This window comes from Nelumbo lutea, chromosome 6 (genome assembly GCF_056320005.1).
Source record: "Nelumbo lutea isolate HS-2025 chromosome 6, American lotus-T2T, whole genome shotgun sequence".
Classification (NCBI taxonomy): domain Eukaryota; kingdom Viridiplantae; phylum Streptophyta; class Magnoliopsida; order Proteales; family Nelumbonaceae; genus Nelumbo; species Nelumbo lutea.
Window position 1 is genome coordinate 26759249 of NC_142689.1, and position 5766 is coordinate 26765014.

Consider the following 5766-nt stretch of genomic DNA (forward strand, 5'->3'; position numbering starts at 1 on the left):
GTATTCAAATCATCCAATTCAATTTACTATCCTGTAGAAAAGCATCCTCTCTCTCTATCTCTCTCTATCTCATTTCAGAAATATCCCCTTTCGTTGTTTCTAAACATTAATAACACTAAAAAAAGAGCAAGGAAATAAAAACATGCAACTCTTAACCACTTAACGGTCCCATGAAAACGTTACTACCAAAAAAAAATTAAGGGGCAAAGCAAAGTTTTAACCCCACTGCCATGACAACCACACCAACGCCAATAGCAAGTATCTTGACTTAGTTTTTTGTATCTCGCAACATCAACCGGTTCTCTATTAGAGTTTGCAGAGCTGTTCTTGTCTTTTGAAACTGTTGCTATTGCCACTCTTGTCCCTGCAATTACCAAACAAATATGTGAGCCAATTATGCATATCAAGATTAAAACCAAAACAAAAAAACAAGGCCAATGTGAACCACTCCCCGACCACTAATAGATGTCTTCTGACCTTACCATTGCTATTCTGCAATTTCTCTTTATGAGTCTTCCTCAGCTTTCCTAAACCTGTGCTACTGAATCCCTTCTATGCAGTTAATAACTTGGCATTGTTCTCCTTCTCTTCTGCAATGATAGTTAATAACTTGGCATTTTTCAGTCCACTACCCGACTCCAGTTTCTTGGTGGTGTTGTTATTTGTCGATGTTCTTCTTGTCATCCTTCAAAATCTTGATTGCCTTTCGAATTGGTGTTTGCTTCTTGTTCGATGACTTTCTCGATGTCATTTGAATCTGAAGTGGTAAATGATGCCTGGAATCTGATCCAGGTGCTCCAAGGCTTAAGCCTGGTAGAACATTGGCGAGAGTTTGATCAGTAGCAGAAATCTCAAGGGACGTTGGAGCCCCAACCAAACATGGGATGCATTCCTTGGTTGCTGAAATCTCATCAATAATAGCAGTAAACTCCTCAGCCACTGTATCCGAAGCTGGCCAATACTTCTCTTTCTCTGCCCTTGGACAGCATCAATAGGAATGTAATCTCAGATTGATCAGCATCAATAAGAACGTCATCTCTTATGGAACAACTGTCAGAACTTGACTCCAAAAATGGATCATAGTTATGCGGTTGTTCAGGAAATAGTTCCATGAAGTTTGAGTCCTTGACAGGATCACATTTTAGCAATTGATCAGGATGGAATCTTCAATTTTCAATTGCATGTTGATTCCAACCTTTGCCGATACTTGATCGGTGGCAGTTATCAGGTCCAAAGATCCAAGTTCCCTGAAAATTAAGCAACATACCTCTGTCTTGCAGCATACTCTGCATCAATACGCCCCACAATTGCTTGTTTTCATAGAGAAAAGACCATAAAGATTCTCTCATTCACTTGTTGAGTACCTAGAAGTCCAGTACTTCTCGATCTCTACCGCTGTTCTTCCTGGTATTCTCCCAGCGATTAGAGACCACCTAATCAAATGATATTGAAATCTTAGATTAAAAAAAGGCTTTGGAAGAGCGAGAACCCAGAAGATGAAAAGGACGAAGGAAGTAATGAAATGGGGAAAAGGCATCAGACCGACCTGTCTCCAAGCAGATTGTAAATAAGCGTTTCCTCGTCCTCTGTAAATTCCAGCTTAGAGCCTTGGTTGGTCTCCTCTATACAAAGACAAAATAAAACCTAGAAAAGAAAAAAAAAATCAAGTTAAAATAGAGTACACATTCTGTTGGGGAAGATGAGGTCACTGTAATTTAGGAGGAGAAGCTTTGAAGCGCGTCTGAAGACACTATCTTTAGAACGTTATTTGTCCCCACTCAGTTTTACTGAGTTTGCTGTTGGGTTACAGGCAAATTCGTTCCCAAGATACAATAGAGCCTTGGGCGAGAATCTGCAACCAGCAAAGTTGAAGAGTCTCCAAAGAAACCTTCTGTGAGGCTGTAGCAGACCGGACTGAGAGAGAGAGATAGTGAATTTCGAAATTGTGTGTTTTGGAGTCTGATTCATGCTCCTTAAATAATTTGTGAAGATGTATGAGGAAAAGGTAGGTGCTGGTTTAGAGAAGGCACCTTGAATAGTCACAATTTCAACCATTGTGACTGTTTAAAAAGTTGTTAACAGTTAGTGACTATTAACTTTGAATTGTGCCTCTTGATCACACCCGATCGAATCGTGACCGTTGATCTCATCAACGGTGATCAATGCACCAAAACTAAAGCCACCCATCGCGAGCCACGCGGGTGCGCGCGAAGTGCGCCTCATTGCGCCACACACATGCGTACGCACGCATTACGCGGTATCAAATCCTCATACTCTCATTTACTAATTCTAAGGAGTGTAAATCAGCTCCTATTGAAATACTGAAAACAAACCTTGTAATTATCCAATGTGAGACAAATTTAAAATTGGTTTTTTTTTTAAGAGAAAAACTGATTTTCCAACCAAATGTGCAAGTGCAATTTCTCATGTAATTGACCAATCAAACCCATTGAATTTAATCTCTTATGAGATTAAAATCTAACACATTCAAGGAATACAAACAGGTCTCATGTCACGAGTAGAGAAGAAAGAGGTAGTGAAGCCATTGTATGAAACAAACACCTCGAAAAAACCAAATCAACAAGTGTATAATAATAAAATTAAAAGGCAGGCACGCATAATAAAAGAAACCAAGCTGAAGAAGAAACGCTTAATGAGCACAGTACTAAATGACAACAAACATTCTATAGACATCTAGTGCGGTCAATGCATGAAATAGCCAGGGAAATAAAACCCGGTTGTCATAGCAAATGACCAATGAAAAAGAGTGGTTGGTTTAGAACGAGATGAAGGAAAGAAATGAGTAAATTTGAAATAGGTACCTCGAGAATCCACAGAGGTGTCGTCAGAGGAGCGATCCAAATCAGCCAAGCTCCCTGAAAATTAAGCAACATTCCGATGGCAAGCAGCATACTTGCCGATACGTTCGAAAGAATAGAAATTAAGCAACATACTTCTGTCTAACTAAACATCTTTTACGCCACTGAAGCAGCATACATCTGTCTTCCTGGACTTCATCTTTTACATTACTGATCGATTTGGGCGGTTCATTGAGCAAGACAGTTTCAAAAATAACAGATGATTGCCTTCAGTCTCTTCCTCAGATAGACAACTCGGCAATCTTAATGTTGCAGGGTACTCAGATGTTCCAGGGAACAATTTGTGGGAGATGAAACGTTCACTTTGCGGGGAGACAAACCGTTGGGGGATAGTTTCAATCAGGGTGGGAATTCAATTGCATGAAATAGTTTGTGGGAGATAAAATTGCTGGATCGTGGGAGATACAACCGTTTCTTTTCCTATTTCTATTGTAGTGAGAGTAAACGAAAATGTGAGAATGACATATTTGCCATTTATGCTTTTTCCATTTAAAATGAGGGTATTCTCTGCCCAATAAAAATTCCAGAAGTCAGTATACCCCATTCGCACTTTTATAATAGTATAGATTATCTTTTGGAAGCTGTTCCATTCCTTTCCTTGTGTGGCTATTTCTAACTTCGCTGGCAGAGAGTGGGCCTTTGGCACAACCGTTGGATTGCTCTATTGCAACTTGGGTGACTACTGACTAGGGTGTAAATCTTGGAAACAGTCCCTATGTATATATAAGGGTACATCTGTCCTTCCCCATACCCTGCACTGGTTTAGGTTATTTTCCATTGTGCAGTAATTCTTCTCTCTTTTTTCATTCCTGTAGCGCAGATTTTGCTAGTGGAGTCGTTCATGGGAGATCTACCCATCCAGTAATATTATGTTTGTGACAACATGGTCGGCAAGTTTTAGCCCCGATATTTCAGCATGGCAAAATCGATGCAAGTTTTGTATAAAAGGAATTTGTTCCAGCAGAGATGCAGATTCCTTACCACCTGACTTTGGAAAGGGGTTATTTGTGTGGTGTTGCACTACTTAATGGCCCCTATAGGGGTTTCGGGTGTATCATAATTTCATTAAAAAACAAAAAAAAAAAGATATGATCTGAAGAATGAGCATATGACTATTTCAGAATTTCAGATGGTACTTTTTTTCTGGCACTGGCAAAGGGAAATAGATTTGGATGGGCCATTGTTTTATGAGGTGTTTCTCTTTTAATGTAACAGATTCATTTGCTCTCGTCCAGCATCTTTGCATGTTTAATTACCTTGCACAAAAACGACATCAATCAGGTAATTACTTCATCCTGATTTCTCGGGAAAAACAAATTTGCCCTTCGAATCAATAATGTTCCGGTTTATTGCCTTTCCCAGGCATTGGCACATTAAATACTGAATTCTTTGTATTAGTGTAATAAATGGTCCTCAGTCCTTATAAATGTGCTATAATTTCGACCTCGGTGAATATCAAAATGAATGCTATTTTATAAACTCTTCCTATCACTTCTTGTCTGTTGTCTCTTCAGATTCTAAAGGTCTAATATTTCACCTCTGATAATCGATGGTTACAATTTAATGTACAAATGTTCATTAAGAGTAATGCTATAGCTTCATGGCCTTTAATGTTTTGTTTTCATTAATAGAGGAAATTTCCAGGCCAACAATAATATTAGGCATATGCTAACTTTTTAATCAAACTCTTGACAACATTGCATTCATTGAAAATCAAGTGATTGCACTTCAAGGAAGGTAAAATTAAAAGCCTACTATTCTTTTTAGCTACATGTTAAAGCCACAGTAAACACTTGTGACTTGCTGCAAAAAAAGGGTAAAGTTAGTGTCTTTACCCTAATATTTGTATCTTTGTCATGGCTGTTATAAGACAGCAATCCACTTATTAATCTCCAGTTCATTTGCATTTTGTACTTGGAATTAGTTTTCTTCTCTATTTGATTGCAAGTGGACACCTCCTCTCTTATGTTGTGGGCCTCCTTAATGCAAGTTACTTCAAACAATCAAAGAAAAGGAGCAGAACCATGTGCAGAGCCACGAGCTACAATAGTTCGGGCAACATTGGCTAAGAACCTTGGATTTGTTCTAGGAGTTTACCTTTAATAATATTATAAGGAGCTGGGATGCTGCAGCGACTTTCTCAACTTCAAGGGTTACTATTCAGGAAGTCTAGTCCCCATCATCTTGTCAATGATTTAAATTAAACTTTGACAAAAACTCCTTTGGTAATTCAGGTGCTTCTAGCATAGGTGGAGTTATAAGGGCTGGTGAAGGGAAAGTTGGGGCATTATATCCAGGGACTATAGGAGAGGATGATTATCAGCCCTTCCTCAAGTGCCGAGAGATTGGCAAAACAGTTGGACTTTCAGCAAATTGAAGTGGAAGGGGAGACTCAAATGGGTAATAAAGTGGATATGAACAGATGGTTTGGGGATTTGGACACTCAGACAGGTCATGAGGAACAACCAAATGGCTTAGCTGATACACTAACCAAACAAGGGACAACTAGGGGTGGATTCCTTTGGACTGAATTGTAATCTTGTATTCCCTTGAGGGGTCAGTTTTCTCATTCCTAGGGATAGTGCATGTATACTTTTTATCTTCCTTGATGAAAAATTACCATTTTCCTATAAAAAGGATCTAACATGGTAACCACTCACCTGTTTAGACTTTAGAGAGGTCAATTGTATGGCGAATGTTTAAGCTCAATGGCCCTATAAATGATGTAAATAGCATATGGATCAACGCCATCCCATTTGCAGTTCAGGTAGAGGTAGCCCATATTGAATGATTATGACAGGACCGTATGCCTGAATTCTAGTAATAAACTAATAACTACAATATTTTTTCCAGTTTAGCTAAAAAAAAAAAGTCAAAACCACATTAC

General features: G+C 38.8%; 1 long non-coding RNA gene across 1 annotated transcript; it reads right to left on the minus strand.

Annotated features, from left to right (window-relative positions):
- On the minus strand, positions 1–1653 carry LOC148848116 (uncharacterized). The gene is made up of 3 exons (XR_016101394.1): positions 1547–1653; positions 483–1433; positions 1–364 (listed from the first exon to the last, which is right to left on the minus strand). It is a non-coding gene; the product is annotated as an uncharacterized LOC148848116 (long non-coding RNA).
- Between the last annotated feature and the right edge of the window lie 4113 nt (positions 1654–5766).